The sequence below is a fragment of the Felis catus genome, chromosome B1 (genome assembly GCF_018350175.1).
Source record: "Felis catus isolate Fca126 chromosome B1, F.catus_Fca126_mat1.0, whole genome shotgun sequence".
NCBI classification, from domain to species: Eukaryota; Metazoa; Chordata; class Mammalia; order Carnivora; family Felidae; genus Felis; species Felis catus.
Window position 1 is genome coordinate 55,379,366 of NC_058371.1, and position 23,593 is coordinate 55,402,958.

At 40.3% G+C, this 23,593-nt stretch overlaps 1 protein-coding gene across 1 annotated transcript in view; it reads right to left on the reverse strand.

The window, feature by feature from the left end:
- The window catches only part of GALNTL6 (polypeptide N-acetylgalactosaminyltransferase like 6), a 1,205,642-nt gene that overhangs the window by 51,820 nt on the left and 1,130,229 nt on the right, over positions 1-23,593 (reverse strand). The gene's annotated exons all lie outside the window — the stretch shown is intronic.

The window sequence follows — 23,593 nt, forward strand, 5'->3', positions numbered from 1 at the left end:
TTCCCTTTAAAATGTCAATTTTCCAGGAAATGATTTGGTGTCCTGGCAATTATCAATGGTGAATAGTGGTTTTTATTTTGTTTCCCTTTCTCTCTTCTCTCCATCTTTTAAAGCATTACTATGATTTTATACCTTTTAAAATATTTAGTACATTTTAATTAATGGGGTCATTTGTTTTTATATTCATATTGTTGCATCTATGGTAAGTGGAACTTTTTCCTGTGTCATTGACGTGACCATATCAGCTTTTGACAGCTCCCTTACTCTCCTTGCTGTCTAGAGCAACAAGATGTACCAGTGCCTTTTCCTACATTTTCTACCTGACAACTGGAATCAGCCATTTCTTCAATTATCCTTAGTTGCATTTTTTTTTGAAATTTATTGTCAAATTGGTTTCCATACAACACCCAGTGCTCATCCCAAAAGGTGCCCTCCTCTATACCCATCACCCACCCTCTCCTCCCTCCCACCCCCCATCAACCCTCAGTTTGTTCTCAGTCTTTAAGAGTCTCTTATGCTTTTGCTCTTTCCCACTCTAACCTCATTTTTTTTTCCTTCCCCTCCCCCATGGGTTTCTGTTAAGTTTCTCAGGATCCACATAAGAGTGAAAACATATGGTATCTGTCTTTCTCTGTATGGCTTAGTTCACTTAGCATCACACTCTCCAGTTCCATCCATGTTGCTACAAAGGGCCATATTTCATTCTTTCTCATTGGAGCCACGTAGTACTCCATTGTGTATATAAACTACAATTTCTTTATCCATTCATCAGTTGATGGACATTTAGGCTCTTTCCATAATTTGGCTATTGTTGAGAGTGCTGCTATAAACATTGGGGTACAAGTGCCCCTATGCATCAGCACTCCTGTATCCCTTGGGTCAATTCCTAGCAGTGCTACTGCTGGGTCATAGGGTAGGTCTATTTTTAATTTTTTGAGGAACCTCCACACTGTTTTCAAGAATGGCTGCACCAATTTGCATTCCCACCAACAGTGCAAGAAGGATCCCGTTTCTCCACATCCTCGCCAGCATCTATAGTCTCCTGATTTGTTCATTTTGGCCACTCTGACTGGTGTGAGGTGATATCTGAGTGTGGTTTTTATTTGTATTTCCCTGATGAGGAGCGATGTTGAGCATCATTTCATGTGCCTGTTGGCCATCCAGATGTCTTCTTTAGAGAAGTGTCTATTCATGTTTTCTGCCCATTTCTTCACTGGATTACTTGTTTTTCGGGTGTGGAGTTTGGTGAGCTCTTTATAGATTTTGGATACTAGCCCTTTGTCTGATATGTCATTTGCAAATTTCTTTTCCCATTCCGTTGGTTGCCTTTTAGTTTTGTTGGTTGTTTCCTTTGTTGTGCTGAAGCTTTTTATCTTCATGAGGTGCCAGTAGTTCATTTTTGCTTTTAATTCCCTTGCCTTTGGGGATGTGTCAAGTAAGAAATTGCTACGGCTGAAGTCAGAGAGGTCTTTTCCTGCTTTCTCCTCTAGGGTTTTGATGGTTTCCTGTCTCACATTCAGGTCCTTTATCCATTTTGAGTTTATTTTTGTGAATGGTGTGAGAAAGTGGTCTAGTTTCAACCTTCTGCGTGTTGCTGTCTAGTTCTCCCAGCACCATTTGTTAAAGAGACTGTCTTTTTTCCATTGGATGTTCTTTCCTGCTTTGTCAAAGATGAGTTGGCCATACGTTTGTGGGTCTAGTTCTGGGGTTTCTATTCTATTCCATTGGTCTATGTGTCTGTTTTTGTGCCAATATCATGCTGTCTTGATGATTACAGCTTTGGGGTAGAGGCTAAAATCTGGGATTGTGATGCCTCTTGCTTTGGTCTTCTTCTTCAAAATTACTTTGGCTATTCGGGGCCTGGTCCCATACGAATTTTAGGATTGCTTGTTCTAGCTTCGAGAAGAATGCTGGTGCAATTTTGATTGGGATTGCATTGAATGTGTAGATAGCTTTGGGTAGTATTGACATTTTGACAATATTTATTCTTGCAATCCATGAGCACGGAATGTTTTTCCATTTCTTTATACCTTCTTCAATTTCCTTCATAAACTTTCTATAGTTTTCAGCATACAGATCTTGTACATCTTTGGTTAGATTTATCACTAGGTATTTTATGCTTCTTGGTGCAATTGTGAATGGGATCAGTTTCTTTATTTGTCATTCTGTTGCTTCATTATTAGTGTATAAAAATGCAACTGATTTCTGTACATTGATTTTGTATCCTGCAGCTTTGCTAAATTTATGTATCAGTTCTAGCAAACTTTTGGTGGAGTCTATCGGATTTTCCATGTATAATATCATGTCGTCTGCAAAAAGTGAAAGCTTAACTTCATCTTTGCCAATTTTGATGCCTTTGATTTCCTTTTGTTGTCTGATTTCTGATGCTAGAATTTCAACACTATGTTAAACAACAGCGGTGAGAGTGCACATCCCTGTCATGTTCCTGATCTCAGGGGGAAAGCTCTCAGTTTTTCCCCATTGAGGATGATGTTAGCTGTGGGCTTTTCATAAATGGCTTTTATGATGTTTAAGTATATTCCTTCTATCCTGACTTTCTCGAGGGTTTTTATTAAGAAAGGTTGCTGAATTTTGTCAAAGGCCTTTTCTGCATCGATTGACAGGATCATATGGTTCTTATCTTTTCTTTTATTAATGTGATGTATCACATTGATTGATTTGTGAATGTTGAACCAGCCCTGCATCCCAGGAATGAATCCCACTTGATCATGGTGAATAATTCTTTTTATGTGCTGTTGAACTCGATTTGCTAGTATCTTATTGAGAATTTTTGCATCCATATTCATCAGGGATATTGGCCTATAGTTCTCTTTCTTTTCTGGGTCTCTGTCTGGTTTAGGAATCAAAGTAATACTGGCTTCATAGAATGAGTCTGGAAGTTTTCCTTCCCTTTCTATTTTTTGGAATAGCTTGAGAAGGATAGGTATTATCTCTGCTGTAGACGTCTGGTAGAACTCCCCTGGGAAGCCATCTGGTCCTGGACTCTTATTTGTTGGGAGATTTTTGATAACTGATTCAATTTCTTTGCTGGTTATGGGTCTGTTCAAGCTTCCTATTTCCTCCTGATTGAGTTTTGGAAGTGTGTGGATGTTTAGGAATTTTTCCATTTCTTCCAGGTTGTCCAGTTTGTTGGCATATAATTTTTCGTAGTATTCCCTGATAATTTCTTGTATCTCTGAAGGATTGGTTGTAATAATTCCATTTTCATTCATGATTTTATCTATTTGGGTCATCTCCCTTTTCTTTTTGAGAAACGTGGCTAGAGGTTTATCAATTTTGTTTATTTTTTCAAAAAAACAACTCTTGGTTTCATTGATCTGCTCTACAGTTTTTTAAGATTCTATATTGTTTATTTCTGCTCTGATCTTTATTATTTCTCTTCTTCTGCTGGGTTTAGGCTGTCTTTGCTGTTCTGCTTCTATTTCCTTTAGGTGTGCTGTTAGATTTTGTATTTGGGATTTTTCTTATTTCTTGAGATAGGCCTGGATTGCAATGTATTTTCCTCTCGGGACTGCCTTCACTGCATCCCAAAGCGTTTGGATTGTTGTATTTTCATTTTCATTTGTTTCTGTATATTTTTAAATTTCTTCTCTAATTGCCTGGTTGACCCATTCATTCTTTAGTAGGGTGTTCTTTAACCTCCATGCTTTTGGAGGTTTTCCAGACTTTTTCCTGTGGTTGATTTCAAGCTTCATAGCATTGTGGTCTGAAAGTGTGCATGGTATGATGTCAATTCTTGTATACTTATGAAGGGCTGTTTTGTGACCCAGTGTGTGATCTATCTTGGAGAATGTTCCATGTGCACTCAAGAAGAAAGTATATTCTGTTGCTTTGGGATGCAGAGTTCTAAATATGTCTGTCAAGTCCATCTGATCCAATGTATCATTCAGGGCCCTTATTTCTTTATTGACCGTGTGTCTAGATGATCTATCCATTTCTGTAAGTGGAGTGTTAAAGTCCCCTGAAATTACCACAGTCTTATCAATAAGGTTGCTTATGTTTGTGAGTAATTGTTTTATATATTTGGGGGCTCCTGTATTTGGCACATAGATATTTATAATTGTTAGTTCTTCTTGATGGATAGACCCTGTAATTATTATATAATGCCCTTCTTCATCTCTTGTTACAGCCTTTAATTTAAAGTCTAGTTTGTCTGATATAAGTATGGCTACTCCAGCTTTCTTTTGACTTCCAGTAGCATGTTAAATAGTTCTCCATCCCCTCACTTTCAATCTGAAGGGGTCCTCAGGTCTAAAATGAGTCTCTTGTAGACAGCACATAGATGGGTCTTGTTTTTTTTTTTTTTGGTTGGCGCATTTAGTCCATTTACGTTCAGTGTTATTATAGAAAGATATGGGTTTAGAGTCATTGTGATGTCCATAGGTTTCATGCTTGTAGCGATGTCTCTGGTACTTTGTCTCCCAGGATCCCCCTTAGTATCTCTTGTAGGGCTGGTTTAGTGGTGATGAATTCCTTCAGTTTTTGTTTGTTTGGGAAGACCTTTATCTCTCCTTCTATTCTAAATGGCAGACTTGATGCATAGAGGATTTTTGGCTGCATATTTTTTCTGTTCATCACATTGAAGATTTCCTGCCATTCCTTTCTGGCCTGCCAAGTTTCAGTAGAGAGATCGGTCATGAGTCTTATCGGTCTCCCTTTATATGTTAGAGCACGTTTATCTCTAGCTGCTTTCAGAATTTTCTCTTTATCCTTGTATTTTGCCAGTTTCACTATGATATGTCATGCAGAAGATCGATTCAAGTTATACCTGAAGGGAGTTCTCTGTGCCTCTTGGATTTCAATGCCTTTTTCCTTCCCCAGATCAGGGAAGTTCTCAGCTATGATTTCTTCAAGTACACCTTCAGCATCTTTCCCTCTCTCTTCCTCCTCTGGAATACCAATTATACTATCTCTCTTTTTCTCAGCTTCCTCTTCTTCCATAATTTTATCTTCTAGTTCACTTATTCTCTCCTCTGCCTCTTCAATCCCAGCTGTGGTCGTCTCCATTTTATTTTGCAGTTCATTTATAGCATTTTTTAGCTCCTCCTGACTGTTCCTTAGTCCCTTGATCTCTGTAGCAATAGATTCTCTGCTGTCCTCTATACTGTTTTCAAGCCCAGCGATTAATTTTATGACTATTATTCTAAATTCACTTTCTGTTTTATTGTTTAAATCCTTTTTGATCAGTTCATTAGCTGTTGTTATTTCCTGGAGATTCTTTTGAGGGGAATTCTTCCGTTTCGTCATTTTGGATAGTCCCTGGAGTGGTGCAGGACTGCAGGGCACTTCCCCTGTGCTGTCTTGAATGACTTGCTTTCAAGTGGGCGGGGCTGCAGTCAGACCTGATGTCTGCCCCCAGCCCACCGCTGGGGCCACAGTCAGACTGGTGTGTGCCTTCTCTTCCCCTCTCTTAGGGGAGGGATTCACTGTGGGGTGGCGTGGCCCGTCTGGGCTACTTGCACACTGCCAGGCTTGTGGTGCTGGGGATCTGGCGTATTAGCTGGGGTGGATCAGGGAGGTGCATGGGGGGGGGGCGGGAGGGGCAGGCTCAACTCGATTTTCCTTCGGAGATCCGCTTCAAGATGGGCCCTGCAGCACCAGGAGGGAGTCAGACCTGCTGGAGGGATGGATCCACAGAAGCACTGGATCCGCAGAAGCATGGCGTTGGGTGTTTGCACAGTGCAAGCAAGTTCCCTGACAGGAATTGGTTTCCTTTGGGATTTTGGCTGGGGGATGGGCGAAGGAGATGGCGCTGGTGAGCGCCTTTGTTCCCCACCAAGCTGCGCTCTGTCGTCCGGGGCTCAACAACTCTCCCTCCCGTTGTCCTCCAGCCCTCCCGTTCTCTGAGCAGAGCTGTTAGCTTATAACCTTCCAGATGTCAAGTCCCGCTTGCTGTCTGAACACACTCCGTCCGGCCCCTCCGCTTTTGCAAGCCAGACTCGGGGGCTCTGCTTGGCCAGCGGGCCGCCCCTCCGCCCTGGCTCCCTCCCGCCAGTCCGTGGAGTGGGCACCGCCTCTCCGCCCTTCCTACCCACTTCCGTGGGCCTCTCGTCTGCGCTTGGCTCTGGAGACCCCGTTCTGCTAGTCTTCTGGTGGTTTTCTGGGTTATTTAGGCAGGTGTAGGTGGAATCTAAGTGATGTGAAGGAGGAGGTGAGCCCAGCATCCTCCTATGCCGCCATCTTCCTCCCCGAGACCAGTCTATCCTTAGTTGCATTTAGTGGAGAATCTTCTATAGAGACCACAATGAGAGCTAGACATGTTCATTGAGATTGGATTGAGATTGTTTCTAGGCCTTTTCAGTGCATAGAGCTAGAGAATTTGTATTTTTAGAAAGTGAGGAGGGAAAAGTCATGAGTTCACATTGGCAATTTCAATTCAAATTTGAGATTATATAGTTTTATCTTGTTGATTTTTATATTTGGATCTCTGATGCAAACGTTGTATTTATTTTTATAACATTAACAGACTTCTTAATTTGTATAGTTGAAAGGAAGGTAAATTAAAATACGTCAGAGTTAAACAGGTATACAGATTGATATCATTAATTACATGGTTTAGATTATATAGATCCTTATTAATTTTGGCTCACCTATTACAGAGTTAAGCTGTCCTATGATTGGCGTGTTTCTATCTGTTTCTCCTTGAATTTCCAGGAACTTCTACCTTATAAAATTGGTTTTTCTATAGATTGTAGTCTTTAGTATTATAATATCTTTTTGGCTTTTAACTTTTCAGCTTTCCACCCCTCTGCTCTACCTTGTTTCATATTAAAATCTCAGCTTCTGCTTACTTATTACTTGTGTTTATCTGGTATTTCTATTGTATTCTTTAATCTTTAATCATTCTGGTCATTTTGGTTTAGGTATGTCTCAGCAGAGAGTTCAATTTGCCTTATTTTCTGGATTTTTTTTCATTCAGTATACTTTATATATTTGATCTCATTTCTGGCATAGCGATTTATTATGTATTTATTATCTCTACAAAGTCACTATGTGATCCATTCTCTTTTCTCTTTGTAATCTTTGGTATTTAATATGGTTTGTATTTTTGTCCTATTATTTACCTTTACCCTAATATTATATATAATATCTGCTGATTTTTTTTTAGATAATACCTAAATTTTTTCTAAGCAATACCAGTTAGTTATAATCTTTTCCCCTTTTCTTCCCTCTTTTTCTTTTTTTTTTTTTAATTTTTTTTTCAACGTTTATTTATTTTTGGGACAGAGAGAGACAGAGCATGAACGGGGGAGGGGCAGAGAGAGAGGGAGACACAGAATTGGAAACAGGCTCCAGGCTCTGAGTCATCAGCCCAGAGCCTGACGCGGGGCTCAAACTCACAGACCACGAGATCGTGACCTGGCTGAAGTCGGACGCTTAACCGACTGCGCCACCCAGGCGTCCCTTCCCTCTTTTTCAATGTATAAACATGGATGATATTCTTTCTAGTTAATGCCTTTGGCACAATCATTGAACTTACTTTGCTTTTCCATTTACTTTCTCTATTTGTTAGTTGTATTTATTTCTGCATTGGTAGAGCACATACAATTTGCATATTCTTTTATCCTTATAGCCAATCTCTATCAGACCTTAGGTCAGTCTGCCCTCAACATCCTTGGTTTTCTGATGCTCATTCTCCAGCATGTTTCTCAGAAAGGTTCTTGGGAAAAATCATCCCTGAGTTCTTTAATGTTTAGAACTGCTTTTTGACGGTTTCCATACTTGAAGCATAGTTTGGTTGGATATAAAATCTTTGGCTCATATTTTACATTCTGCATCATTTTCACAATGTTGTTCCATTGTTTTCTGGTACAAAATGTGCTTCACAATTTTACTTAGTTTTTTGGGGGTTTTGTTTGTTCATTTGTTTGTTTTTGCTTGGATGCATAACATTGTTTTTCTTCTATTAAAAAATACAATGACTTTGCTAGAAATGTTTCAGTGTTGATGATTCATGAAGTTCTCATACATAACTCTTCTAATTGGTAGATTCAAATATTTTGTTTTATGAAGATTCTCTTGAGTTCTAGTTTTTTAAAAATGTTTTTTAAATGTTTATTTATTACTGAGAGAGAGAGAGAGAGAGAGGCGGAAGAGCAAGAAAGAGATTGAGACACAGAATCAGAAGCAGGCTCCAGACTCTAAGCTGTCAGCACAGACCCCGATGGGGGTGGGGCTCAAACTTACCAACAGAACCGTGACATTATGACCTGAGCTGAAATCGGATGCTTAACCAACTGAGCCACCCAGGTGCCCCTCTTGAGTTAGAGTTTTATGTATTTTTTGTCTTTCACTTTTATGGGGAGCTTTTTTTTTGGGGAATTCATGTTGAATCCCCTTTCCATCTTTGTTGTTCCAGATCTTTCATAGAGTCCTCTTCTCTCCTTCCACGTTGTTGACTTCATTCTTCTATCTTCTAGCCTCAGTTTCTCTTACTGTGTTTCCAGGGACTCTACTTGTTGCTTTGTTCCTTCCAATTTAGCCTTATTTCTGAAATCTTGGTTCTCTCTTTTCTTCTCTTTGCTTTTCATTCCTGAGTTTCCACCTCTCTTTTCACATCATCATGCTTCATATCCTAGTCATCACCTTCCTGAGCTGTTCTATTTTTGATGTGCATGGTTCTTTTAAGCGTGGATTGTTGTTAAGATTCTTTTAGCTCATTTTGAAATATTATGTTCCATTTCTCATCTTCTTTGTGGCCACATTTGTAGAATGGTTTCATTATCTATTGGAACTTTATTTGGTTTATTTTTATCTTTATCCTTGTTGTATCTCGGTAGTAGGTTTTATTGTAATCTGTTTTTATTTTCCATCTATAAATAAACTCGTTTTCTTGGCCAGTAGAGGAAAGTTCCTCTGTAGGGCTTTTTTGTCTGTTGTTACTGTGATGTATTAAAAAACATAGCCTCTTTGCATAGTTACTTCTCTTTCTCTCAGAGCTAAGTCCGATTTACAAAAACTTCCTGCCTCTGGCTCTGTGTCATCTAGAGTTCTAAGGGTTTTCCCTGCAAAGCAGTATGGTTACCTTTAAACGTGTTTGCTGTTCAGTGCTTTCTGAGGTCTATCTCCTTCTCTGGTGTTAGAAGCTTTTGTTTCCCGGGCATCTGCAGTGTTTCATGGTGGATCCAACCAACAGCAGATTTTTCCTTTTCTCTTCTTTTCTTTTTTTCCCATGAGGCCAGGTGTGGGAAACGGGAAGGAAAAGAATGAGTGTCCGTCTTTCCAAAAGAACATTTTGGAGTGTTTCTGAAATATGTGTGGGCTTCAAAATAGTTTAAATTCCAGTCGCCCCATACTGATTTCATATGGTATTTTGTGCTTGTCCTCAACTTGGAGCCTGTGAGGATGTCTTGGAGTTTTACTGGTAATTTGTAGATTTGATTGCTTTAGTTCCTGTTCTGTAAAAGATCATCTTTTTCTGGGAGCGAATATTTGTTGATTTCTAACTGGCAGCTTCTAGAACTGTCAGTACTGCCTTTTTTCTTTATTACCTATTCCACATCTCTGACAATCCCACACAAGAACTGCTGCCATCTGTTGCTTCGGTTACACTAACTTACATTCTGGAGTTCTTGGGGATTCCTTGTTACTAGTTTTATGTGAGATGATAGCCATGTTGTGTGTTTTTCTTCTTTGCTATCCTAAATGCTCTGTCTGGTTTTTATGATTACACAAAACCGTGCTGCTGCTGTGTTTTTAGCATTGGAAATGGCAGTATATTTGAAAGCAAAACTATTGTAGAAAATTCAACTTTATTTCTTTTTATTTTGAAAAACCTTGTGGTTTTCCATTATTTCCGATAGAATGGCAGTATTTGAATGTTAGGATCTGGAACAAAACTGCTGCAAACTTGTAAGCAATTCTGTCAAAAAAGCATAGGTGAAGAACCTGGAAATGTGTAATTTGTTCTGGATAATTTGGGTCTAAAATAAGACTTGAAAAAACTAATTTTTCCTTCCTGTTTTGAGGATTGAGCTAGAAAGTTAAGCTCCTTCTGAGATTTTTTTTTTATGTTAGTTTCTCTTCCTAATGGGACTGAAGAATAGGTCATCTTATCCAGAAATTGGCCAACCAATATCATATTGAGCAATAGGGGCTCAATAGAAAAAGTTATACACATCACTACAAAAAGGGAAAGATCTAAGGCGAGAGCTAGTTTAGCCAAATATTACTGGGTTGTTGATTAGACAAAAACAGATGTTGGAAATCCAAGCTGCTCAAAGTCAATTCCTGAATCTCAAAATTAGTGGGAAGAAATATAATCAAGTAGGTGAAAAAACACAGAGAGGTAATTGTGAGAAAGTAAAACATGGAGAAAGTACTTGGCTATGGAGGCAGCCGGAGGGTCCAGGAGCCCTTATCTTCCTACCTCCCAAACTAAGGTTGGTCACAGAATCTAAGACCAACTGATGACATTTAGGTTGCTAAAAATATCCCTATTGTGAATGCAAGGGACTACTCACCTCTAAGCAGTGCACTCATGGTGCTTCCCAGAGTGTGGAACAGGGCCAGCCAAGACCTACTGCTAACAATACGTTTTAAGGACACTTGGAGGAATATTGGCTCTTGCTCTTAACTATTGCCTGTCTGCAAATGAATAAAACCAAGTTTTAAGCTCTATAATGAATTCTGGCATCAGTCTGGATCACTCAGAATTGACCTCCAGTATTTTCTCACCTTTATTCTAAGACCCTAAGAATCTTTCCCATTTTCTGCTGTACTTATTCTTGTTGCCCACCAACCCGTGGGGGGGGGACCACCAGATTTTTAAGGGCAAGTTGAGGGCCTTTGCTACTGCAGAGACCACTCTGAGCTCTCACAGAAGCCAGCTGTGCACTTTGTTAAAGAATGAGTAGGAGAGGAAGTATTCCTAGGTTCATGACTGGAAAAATTATATTGATTTTTTTCCTATTTATGACAATTCCTGAGGTCTGGATTGGAAATCTTGCTATGATTAATTGAGTGATCTTCAAATTCTATTAATTTTATGTCATTCTTGGAATTAGAAAGGTACCGATTGTCAATGAAAATTAAACACCAAGATAAATTAATGATTAGGCTAACATACACTTAAAGTTTCATTTACTCCTGTTACATGAACCCGAAACGGTTTATATTTATGTGTGTAAACATATGTCAGTATGATTACACGTATTTGAAGGAAGAATAAAATAAATAGAGAAAAGACAGAAATTTTGCTTGGAATACTTAATATAAGAGAAAAAAAACTGTTAGCTCTGAAACACCTCTGATTCTATTATGAATTGGGCTAAATTGCCACTGTTGAGACACTAAGAAGTCCAATGTACTCAGCTGGGAATATGGAACTAAAATCAAGTTTATCATAAAACACTTTAAGTTTGCCTTCAACTGTCGAGAACTCAGAAAACACATAGTAAAATCTGAAAGGATAATGTGATTCTTTAGGTGTCCTTCCATTTTTCCCAACCTTGGTGGTTGAGCTCCAGAGACATGAGTTAGCATAATGTACCAGCATTGCCTCTGCCTGGGAAAATAAATGACAGCTCAATCAACTCTAATACACTCAGAGAATGACAAATCATCTCTGAATGACTGCTTCATTTAATGATCTGGTTTAGATAGATAGCAGCTGAATGGCAGGGCCAGTTTCTGCACAGTGGCCAAGGGACTGGCAAGACAATCTCATGTTGCAGCTCTCCCAGTTGCAAGACTGGGTTGCGAGGGAGGCAGGAAACCTGGCCACAGTTCTCCCAAGGGAATGCAAGAGAGCCTCACTCATTGTGCAGAAAGTGCTGGCTTTGACCTCTGCGTTATACAGCAGCAACATTTACACGGAATTTGTTTGAAAGAGACAGCATCACATCCTCAGATGGTCTTTCAGATAACGCACCACCTAGGGCCAGACTTCCTTTCCCGTAAGCTGATAGGGAGAAATGTGAAAAGCCCATATACCCGTGAGAACCTTAGAAGAAAGAGGAAGAAAACAAGTCAAAAGAAGTCAAGTGCAGCTGAGGCAGAGGAGGAGAACTGGAATTATTTAGGGTGCCTGTCTGTGTGAATGTTCCACAATTCCGGGTGACATTAATCTTGAGGAAGGAATTTAAATAGCAGCCGAAGGAGCCCGGCATTGAGATGAATTTTTAAAATAAAGATTTAAAAAAAGTTTTGCACAATTGCAAGAAGACAGACGGATGTGCCAAGATTGGCACATTGAGGACAGTAAGCAGACACATCTTAAAAGAATCTATGGCACCGGTTGGGGAAGGCACCGGTTTGTCTATTTTACATCTTTTATTCTCTCTTACACATGATACTTGGGATTCTGCAGAACTCTTCTTTTTGGACCATAAAGGAATACTATAAATGACTTTTAGCAAATTCATGAATTCTAAGGAGGGGAAGGGGTAAGGAGGAGGAAAATAATAGGAAATTCTGCTTCTTTCATTTAGTATCTTGACACACACAAAAAAGGCGTTCCATATGTGCATGGTTTAAGAATAATTTTCCACTTTAAACTTGCTCTTACCCTATCCAACAGAACATCGTAGAAAAGCACATTGCTTCTATTTGAATAGCACGAAGGGATGTTCGCCTTAGTACATGGCTCAAAATCCTATTTATTCCCTTTGGGCCCCATTGCCATCCACTACTCCACCCATTTGACTGGCTCCCAGAGGATCTACCCAGTTCCCTCCACCCAGAGGATGGAGTGATTTCTTCTCTGGAGAGCACTTTTCCATCAGATGTGACTTTTAATCTCTTCATGTCTTTAAGTAGGAAGCTGGCAGGGAGGGTTTGGAGACTGCTGGAACAGAGGATTTTCATTTTTGGAGTTTTCCCTTCTTCTCGTTAAGGTATCAGAAGAGAATACTCAATATCATGCTTGACTGTCATATGGACCACAGACCTGATGGTCCTTCACGATCTGCTACCTGAGATTCCAATCTCAAACTCTCTCCCTGGCCAACCTTTTCCAAGTGGCGGATGCTGTATGGCCAAGAAGGGAGGGTACAGAGACTCTTCCCCTGTGTGGTGGAGGAGAGTGACAGCTCAGTGTGCTCTGTGGAGGTGTCTAGGCAGAGCAGTGAGAGGCAAGGGGGAACAATAGGGAACCAGAATCCTTCCTTCCTTCATTCATTCATTCATTCAGGGAATATTTACTGAGCACCTACTATGTGCCATGCACTTTTTTTAGCTGCTGAAGAGCAGTAGCAACTCCATAAATCAAACAAAATCCGTGTCATGGAGCTGACTTTCTAGTGTGGGAAGTAGATTAGAAACATGATAAATAAACGCATATATAACTTGCATTATAGTGACGGATGTTGAGGAGTAAAATAAAGCAGGGAAGGGAGATGGGGAGCATATAAATATAAAGGTGCATGTGTGTGAGAGTTCTTGCACACAACGGGACAGTCAGTGAAGGTCTTACTGAGAAGACAATTTTTTTGAGTAAGGACCAGACAGAAGTGAGAGAAGGAGCCATAGGATTCCTGGGGCTGGAGGATTCTAAGTAGAAGGAACAAGTGCAAAATCCCTGAGGTAGGATTGTGCTTGGCCCGTCTGGGGAGCAGTGATGAGGCCAGAGCACCTAAAGAAGCGTAAGCTGGGGGGGGGGGGGAAGTAAAAAGAGATGAGGCTGGAGGGTGGAAGCAACAAAGGTCAGGCCATTCAGGATACAGGTAAGGACTTTGATTTTTACCCCAAGAGAGATGGTAGCCATTGAAAGGTGATTTTTTTAATGTTTTCTTTTAATTTATTTATTTTCAGAGAGAGAGAGAGAGAGCGAGCAGGGGAGGGGCAGAGAAAGAGAGGGGAGCAGAGGATCTGAAGTGGGCTTCGTGTTGACAGCAGTGAGTCCGGTGCAGGGCTAGAACCTACAAACTGGGAGATCATGACCCGAGCCCACTGGGGGCTTGAACCCACAAACGGCGAGATCATGACCCGAGCCAAAGCCAGATGCTCAACGACTGAGTCACCCAGGCACCCCCCATTAAAAGGTTTTGAATGGAGGAGTGGCCTGATCTCCCATTTTTAGTGGACTATGTTGAGAATAAGCTAAAGGGAAAAAGGGCAGCAGCAGCAGAAAGATGAGTTAGGAGACAAATGCAATAATTCAGCTGAATTTGTCAAGGAAATGAGTAGCAGTTTATAGGCTAGTTATGGTCTGTAACATCTCCTTTACAAGGTGGGTTCTTACAACCAGCGCCAAAAATTGCCTAAGCACTTCATTGTTTACCCAGAATCGGGTTGGCACAGAAAATCAGGTGGAAACCGTTCCAAGTACAAGCGCATAAAATAGCCAGTTACCCTGCCTTTGGCACAGATCTCCCATAAAGGATTCTTGTGTTTACATTGTTGGAGGTCGGTGGTTCCTTTCTGTAACCGCTTTAAAAGAGCCTCACAGTCTGCATTTCCCTTTTCACTTTCTTACAAAAACAGCAATTGACCTATTACATTTATTTAGGAGCTTTGCCCATTCTAACAATTAATTTTACCTTTATAGGAAATTAAACAGCCCTTTCATATGCTGGATTGGACCCTGGAACAGAAAAGGGACATTAGTGAAAAAAACGGGTGAAATCTGGATAAAATCTGTAGTTTAGTTAATAGTACTGTACCAATGCTAATCACTTAGTTTGAGTGTGCTGTGGTTAAAGTGGCAAACATAAGGTGTTAGCATGGGGACAACCGTGGTGAAGACGATATATGAACTTTGTGTACTCCCTTTGCAACTTTTCTGCATATTTAAAATTTGCAAAATAAAAAAAGACATTAAAAAAATCCCTCTCAAAGGGAAAAGAAAAAACATAAGAGCGATAACTTCAAAAGAGCTGTTCTAGGAGATAAAATGATCCCCGGATAGATTCTGCACATTTAGTAATTTTTATCCACTGTTAAGAAGGAGGTTGCTTTTACCCCATATATAGTTAGACACGCGTTCTCTTTTTCATCATTTCATTTAGATCACGCTGCATTCCAACACTTCTCTTGCCTCCTGCGTGAAGTGTAGATGCACCACTTCTACTCTCAGGGGTCTACTCTGCTTGGGAAACAGATGTTTTTCAAAACTGTTGACCAATCCACACGCTTGTCCCTTGGTTGCCTTTCTTTCTGCCTTCCTCCAATCTTCCAGGTCTTCATTCTTGTACCACACCCTCACTGAACAACTGCAACTGAATGCAACTGGCCCTTGAACTATAGCCCCGTTGTCTTCTTTCCCGAAACTTGAATCTGACCTTGTTTTGTGTGCTGTGTTGAAACTTTGGGGAAAGAAATTTGCCATCGTGTTCAAAAAAATCTTATCTTCTCAATGTCTAATTGTTTAGACCAGAAATGACGAATGTAAATGCCGCATGGGCAGGGCAAATCACATAAAGGTGTAAGGCAGTCAAAGGTAATGACAACCTTCTACTGTAGCCTACCTGGCCTTTAGGTGGTTGTGGGAAGTTTGTGTCTTTCTGGGAAGTTGTGTCTTTCTCCTTCTCCTTCTCCTTCTCCTTCTCCTTCTCCTTTTCTTCTTTTCTTCTTCTTCTTCTTCTTCTTCTTCTTCTTCTTCTTCTATTTCTTCTTCTCCTTCTTTAGATCATCAATAGAGAGCTGAGAAGCCAACATGGCAGAGAAGTAAGGGGATCCATACTTCCCGCATCTCTCAAACAAAGAAGTGTAGAAGCCAAAGGACTTTGAACACGAGAGCCTGGGAGGAAAAGAGGTTGAATCTACTGGGAAGAAAATGGGAAAGCTGGAAAAAAAGATAGGTGGGTAACTGCGAACTGGGGGAGATAAAGAAAGGACAAGTGGGCATGGAGTGGAGGGACCCCCCTCTGCGGAGAGACAAAGGGAAGAGAAAGAGCAGCTAGGGAAATGCAGGACCGTATCTGGACGGGAGAAAGACCTCAGACTGAGACTGAGAGGGATCCTATCTCTAACTGTGGGGCTTTCTTCGGACTGGAGCCGGCTCCCTGTTTGCGCACCTGGGGAGGCAGGGAGCCAGGCCTGGGTACGGGTGTAGGTCAGGGGCTCAGTCCGCAGGTGGAGAAAGTGGTTCCCTCCCTGGAGGGCTGCACAATAGTACAGAACCTGCCTGTGTTCACCATGCCCCGGGCACAGTGGCTGGGCTGAGGGTGCAGCCTGCAGGAGGAAAAGCCCGCCGTTTCCTTGGAGTGCTGTGGGAAAAGACAAAGGCAGCCTGTGTCTGCCACCTTGGGGGGCTCCCAGTGAGGGTGGCTGCTCAGTCCGCAGTAGTAGAAGGTGGTCCTCCCTGAAGTGTGGCAGCACAGACAAAGCCAGCCAGGACCACAAATCGCGGCACTGAGAGGAGCTTCCCCAGGGCCAGAGCGCGTGGAATGGGACTTTGAATCCTAGCCAAGCGCAGGGTCAGGGGAGTTGGTGGAGAGAAGGACCGCCCCGTCTGCATCCGTGGCACAGTGAGGACGACTTAAACTGAGTCCACTGGTCTGGCTCCATGGGGAAGAGACTGAAAAATCACCATTCCTCCCCCCCACCAGGCGGGGCCTCAGGAATCACTCCAGGTGGGTTCAGATTACACCAAACCATGCCCCCATGCACTGGGTAACTGCATATCCACGAGTGGAGCGGCACAGACCCTGTGGAGAGCTCCTCCTGACGATGCAGCATTGCCTGGATTAACACTAGGTCAATTCTGGGTATATAGATATATTCTCACCTCCCTCCCCATTTCTCCTCCTTATCTCTTCCTTCCCTTGGGCTCGTTACTCTGGTTATTGGTCTGTCTAAACAGACATATTTAATCCATTATCTTGATACATGTTTTACACCTCCTTCTTTACACTCTTTTCTCTCTCTCTGGATTAAGCCTTTTGGTCGCTCTGTCTAGTCAATGTTTATTTTTTTCCCCCCTACCCAGCCCCGCTCCTGTCATTTCTCTCTTTGTATGTGCTCTTCCATTAGCACTGCCTCCACCCTCTTCTTTACTTGTAGTCAGTGTTTTTGGGTTTTTTGTTTTTAGTCTTTAGGTTTTTGTTTTTGTTTATTTGTTTGTTTGTGTTATTTGTTTGTGTGTTTGTGTGTTTTTGTCTCCCGTTTGTCTATCTGTTTTCCTTTACAGGGCTACTCCAAGGAACAAATCAAAACACATCTGGTGGAAGGTCCAAAATATTACTACAAGGAGAGTAATAAAATAACCAAAGTCACAACAACAGAGAGCAAGTAACAATCCCTGAAAAAATACCTCCTGAAGGACCAGACCCTGGACAGTATATAACCCTCCTTAATGTAGCAGTGCTCACAGGTGCAGAGCAAAGAACAAGCTTTTAAAACACATAAGGGACAGAAAACTAGCCAAAATGACAAAATGGAGGAATTCTCCTCAAAAGAAATTCCAGGAGGTAGCCACAGCTAATGAATTGATCCAAACCCGATATAAGCAATATAACAGAACAAGAATTTGGAATAATAGTGATAAAATTAATCATTGGGCTTGAAAAAGCATAGAGGAAGCAGAGAATCTATTGCTACAAAAATCATGGGACTAAAAATAGTCATGATGAATTGAAAAATGCTATAAATGAGATGCAAAATAAAATGGAGGCAGCTACAGTGCGGATTGAAGAGGCAGAAGACAGAATATGTGAATTAGAAGATAAAATTATGGAAAAAGGGGAAGCTGAGAAAAAAAGATTAAAAAATCCAAGACTACGAGGGGAGAATTAGAGAACTAAGTGATGCAATCAAACGGAACAATATCCATATCATAGGAATTCCAGAAGAAGAGAGAGAAAGGGGCTGAAGGTGTACTTGAACAAATCATAGCTGAGAACTTCCCTGATCTGGGGAAGGAAACAGGCATGGAAATCCAAGAGACACAGAGAACTCCCTTCAGACGTAACTTGAATCGATCTTCTGCAAGACATATCATAGTGAAACTGGCAAAATACAAGTATAAAGAGAGAATTCTGAAAGCAGCTAGGGATAAACAGGCTCTAACTTACAAAGGTAGACACATAAGGGTAGTAGACCTATCTACTGAAACTTGGCAGTCTGGAAAGGAATGGCAGGAAATCTTCAATGTGATGAACAGAAAAAATATGCAGCTGAGAATCCTCTATCCAGCAAGTCTGTCATTTAGAATAGAAGGAGAGATAAAGATCTTCCCAAACAAACAAAACCTGAAGGAATTCTTCACTACTAAATGAACCCTACAAGAGATCTTAAGGGGGACTTTGTGAGTAAAATGTTGCAAGGACCACAAGTACCATAGACACCACTACAAGCATGAAACCTACAGATATCACAATGATGCTAAACCCATATCTTTCAATAATAATACTGAATGTAGATGGACTAAATGCTCCAACCAAAAGACATAGGGTATCAGAACGGATAAAAAAAACAAGACCCATCTATTTGCTGTCTACAAGAGACTCATTTTAGACCTGAGGACCCCTTCAGATTGAAAGTGAGGGGATGGAGAACTATCTATCATGCTAATGGAAGTAAAAAAAAAGCTGGAGTAGCTATACTTACATCAGACAAACTAGACTTTAAATTAAAGGCTGTAACAAGAGATGAAGAAGGGCATTATATAATAATTACAGGGTCTACAATCAGGAAGAGCTAACAATTATAAATGTTTACACACTGAATTTGGGAGCCCCTAAATATATAAAATATTTAATCACAAACATAAGCAATCTTATTGATAAGAATGTGGTAATTGCAGGGGACTTTAATACTCCTCTACAGCAATGGATAGAACATCTAGACAGAGAATAAATAAAGAAACAGGGGCCCTGAATGATATATCAGATCAGATGGATTTGACAGATATATTTAGAACTCTGCATCCCAAAGCAACAGAATATATTTTCTTCTCAAGTGCATATGGAACATTCTACAAGATAGATCACATACTGGGTCACAAAACAGCTCTTAATAAGTATAAAAGAATTGAGATCATACCATGCACACTGTCAGACCACAATGCTATGAAACTTGAAATCAAGCACAGGAAAAAGTCTGGAAAATCTCCAAAAGAATGGAGGTTAAAGAACATCCTACTAAAGAATGAATGGATCAACTAGGCAATTAGAGAAGAAATTAAAAAATATACAGAAACAAATGAAAATGAAAATACAACAATCCAAACGCTTTGGGATGCAGCAAAGGCAGTCCTGAGAGGAAATACATTGTAATCCAGGCCTATCTCAAGAAACAAGAAAAATCCCAAATACAAAATCTAACAGCACACCTAAAGGAAATAGAAGCAGAACAGCAAAGACAGCCTAAACCCAGCAGAAGAAGAGAAATAATAAAGATCAGAGCAGAAATAAACAATATAGAATCTAAAAAAAACAGTAGAGAAATCAATGAAATGAAGAGTTGTTTTTTTGAAAAAACAAACAAAACTGATAAACCTCTAGCCACGTTTCTCAAAAAGAAAAGGGAGATAACCCAAATAGATAAAATCATGAATGAAAATGGAATTATTGCAACCAATCTCTCAGAAATATAAGCAATTATCAGGGAATACTATGAAAACTTATATGCCAACAAACTGGACAACCTGGAAGAAATGGACAAATTCCTAAACACCCACACACTTCCAAAACTCAAGCAGGAAGAAATAGACAATTTGAACAGACCCATAACCAGTGAAGAAATTAAATCAGTTATCAAAAATCTCCCAACAAATAAGCCAGGACCAGATGGCTTCCCTGGGGAATTCTACCAGACATTTAAAGCAGAGATAATACCTATCCTTCTCAAGCTATTCCAAAAAATAGAAAGGGAAGGAAAACTTCCAGACTCATTCTATGAAGCCAGCATTACTTTGATTCCCAAACCAGACAGAGACCCAGAAAAAAAAAGAGAACTACAGGCCAATATCCCTGATGAATATGGATGCAAGAATTCTCAACAAGATACTAGCAAATCGAATTCAACAGCACATAAAAAGAATTATTCACCATGATCAAGTGGGATTCATTCCTGGGATGCAGGGCTGGTTTAATATTCACAAATCAATCAATGTGATACATCACATTAATAAAAGGAAAGAAAAGAACCATATGATCCTGTCAATCGATGCAGAAAAAACATTTGACAAAATTTAGCATTCTTTTTTAATAAAAACCCTTAAGAAAGTTGAGATTGAAGAAACATACTTAAACATCATAAAAGCCACTTATGAAAAGCCCACAGCTAATATCATCCTCAATGGGGAAAAACTGAGAGCTTTCTCCCTGAGATCAGGAACATGACAGGGATGTCCACTCTCACTGCTGTTGTTTAACATAGTATTGGAATTCTAGCATCAGCAATCAGAAAACAAAAGGAAATCAAAGGCATCAAAATTGGCAAAGATGAAGTTAAGCTTTCACTTTTTGCAGATGACATGATACTATACATGGAAAACCCGATAGACTGCACCAAAAGTCTGCTAGAACTGATACGTGAATTCAGTAAAGTCACAGGATAAAAAATCAATATACAGAGATCAGTTGCATTCTTATACACTAATAATGAAGCAACGGAAAGACAAATAAAGACACTGATCCCATTCACAATTGCACCAAAAATCATAAAATACCTAGGAATAAACCCAACCAAAGATGCAAAAGATCTGTACACTGAAAACTATAGAAGCCTTATGAAGGAAATTGAAAAAGATACAAAGAAATGGGAAAAATATTCCCTGCTCATGGATTGGAAGAAGAAATATTGTTAAAATGTCAATACTACCCAAAGCTATCTACACATTCAATGCAATCCTAATCAAAATTGCACCAGCATTCTTCTCGAAGCTAGAACAAGCAATCCTAAAATTTGTATGGAACCACAAAAGACCCAGAATAGCAAAGGTAATATTGAAGAAGAAAACCAAAGCGGGAGGCATCACAATCCCAGACTTTAGCCACTATTACAAAGCTGTAATCATCAAGACAGCATGATATTGGCACAAAAACAGGCACATAAACCAATGGAATAGAATAAAGACTCCAGAATTGGACCCACAAATGTATGGCCAACTAATCTTTGACAAAGCAGGAAAGAATATCCGATGGAAAAAAGACAGTCTCTTTAACAAATGGTGCTGGGAGAAATGGACAACAACATGCAGAGGGATGAAACTAGACCACTTTCTTACACCATTCACAAAAGTAAACTCAAAATGGATTAAGGACCTGAATGTGAGACAGGAAACCATCAAAACCCTAGAGGAGAAAGCAGGAGAAAACCTCTCTGACCTCAGCCACAGCAATTTCTTACTTGACACATCTCAAAGGCAAGGGAATTAAAAGCAAAAGTGAACTATTGGGACCTCATCAAGATAAAAAGCTTCTGCACTGCAAAGGCAACCAATGGAATGGGAAAAGATATTTGCAAATGACATATCGGACAAAGGGATAGTATCCAAAATCTATAAAGAACTCACCAAACTCCACACCCGAAAAACAAATAATCCAGTGAGGAAATGGGCAGAAGACATGAATAGACACTTCTCTAAAGAAGACATCCAGATGGCCAACAGGCATATGAAAAGATGCTCAACGTCGCTCCTCATCAGGGAAATACAAATCAAAATCACACTCAGATATCACCTCACGCCAGTCAGAGTGGCCAAAATGAACAAATCAGGAGACTATAGATGCTGGCGAGGATGTGGAGAAACAGGAAACCTCTTGCACTATTGGTGGGAATGCAAACTGGTGCGGCCGCTCTGGAAAACAGTGTGGAGGTTCCTCAAAAAATTAAAAATAGACCTACCCTGTGACCCAGCAATAGCACTGGTAGGAATTTACCCAAGGGATACAAGAGTAATGATGCACAGGGGCACTTGTACACCAATGTTTATAGCAGCACTTTCAACAATAGCCAAATTATGGAAAGAGCCTAAATGTCTGTCAACTGATGAATGGATAAAGAAATTGTGGTTTATATACACAATGGAATACTACTTGGCAATGAGAAAGAATTGGCCATTTGTAGCAACGTGGATGGAACTGGAGAGTGTTAAGCTAAGTGAAATAAGTTAGGCAGAGAAAGGCAGATACCATATGTTTTCACTCCTATGTGGATTCTGAGAAACTCAACAGAAGACCAGCGGGGAGGGGATGAGGGGAAAAAAAATTTACAGAGAGGGAAGGAGGCAAACCATAAGAGACTCTTAAATACTGAGAACACAGTGAGGGTTGATGGGCAGTGGAGGGGAGGGAAAAGTGGGTGATGGGCATTGAGGAGGGCACCTATTGGGATGAGCACTGGGTATTGTATGGAAACCAATTTGACAATAAATTTCAGTAAAAAAGAAGTAAAATAAAATACACAGCTGATAGATGTAAAAAAAAAAAAAAGAACATCAATGGAAGCTTTAAGTCTGTTTCCACGCAAGGTATTTTATAGATACAGATTATGATTTAGTCAGGTACTATGGGAAAATGTGATCTGTTGCAGTTTGAAGCAGTAACCATGTAGGAATAAAAATATATGTTTCCACATAAGATGGAAAAAAGCTTGATAAGATTTCAACTGGCTGCAAACCACACAATGATGCTTTGAGATCTTTAAGAGTATTTCTGAGTCACTAAGGCAAAATTGCATTTAAATTATCATGAGTAGGGGTGCTGGGTGACTCAGTCAGTTAAGCACCCAATCTTGATTTAGGCTCAGCTCATGATCTCAAGGTTTGTGGGTTCAAGCCCCCCCATTACGCCCTGCACTGACAATGTGGAACCTGCTTAGGATTCTCTGTCTCCCTCTCTCTCCCTGCCGCTCCTGCACTCCCTCTCTGTCTCTCTCAAAATAAATAAATAAACTTAAAAATTGTCATAGGTAGTAGAGGGAGGCAAACCATAAAAGGCTTTTAAATACAGAGAACAAACTAAGGGTTGCTGGAAGGAGGTGGGTGGGGGGATGGGCTAAATGGGTGATGGGCATTAAGGAGGCAAATTGTTGGGATGAGCACTGGGTGTTATATGTGAGAGGTGAATCACTGGGTTCTGCTCCTGAAACCAATACTCCACTGCATATTAACTATTTTGAATTAAAATAAATAAATTTTAAAAATTATTATAGGTAGTAGATATAACCTTAACCAAAAACACCTTACAAAGACACTCTCCTGCTTATTGAGTAACAAATTCCTGTATCATACAATGCGTTAGACTATGAAAGCTCTTTTGGTGGGCGGGGGGGGGGGGGTCTACTTTACATTTCCACTGCTATAAATTAAGCCCATGGTAGATAACTAAAACTAATAGGAGCAGACCCTTATTATTAATATTCCAGGGAAGCTTTAAAGAAATGGTTAAGATGCAAAGTATTAGATCAGATTACTAACTGGCCCAAGCAGCTACTATTAGGACCAGGTGCACATTCAAAAACATTTGGAAATGGAACATGCATCGATGTCCTTGACCTTGACTCTCTCCTTCACGCCTGGGGCATCCCAGGCACAGGTAGAGAACATCTTTTTGGACCCTCTCAGCGAAACAAGCAGGTGCACGTGAAACCTTTTCCAAGGGGAGCTGGAAACCTGAGAACGCTGCCTCACTATCCTGGCCTCTCCTGCCACGTTCTGTGTTCAGACGTCTGCAAAGCCACAGAC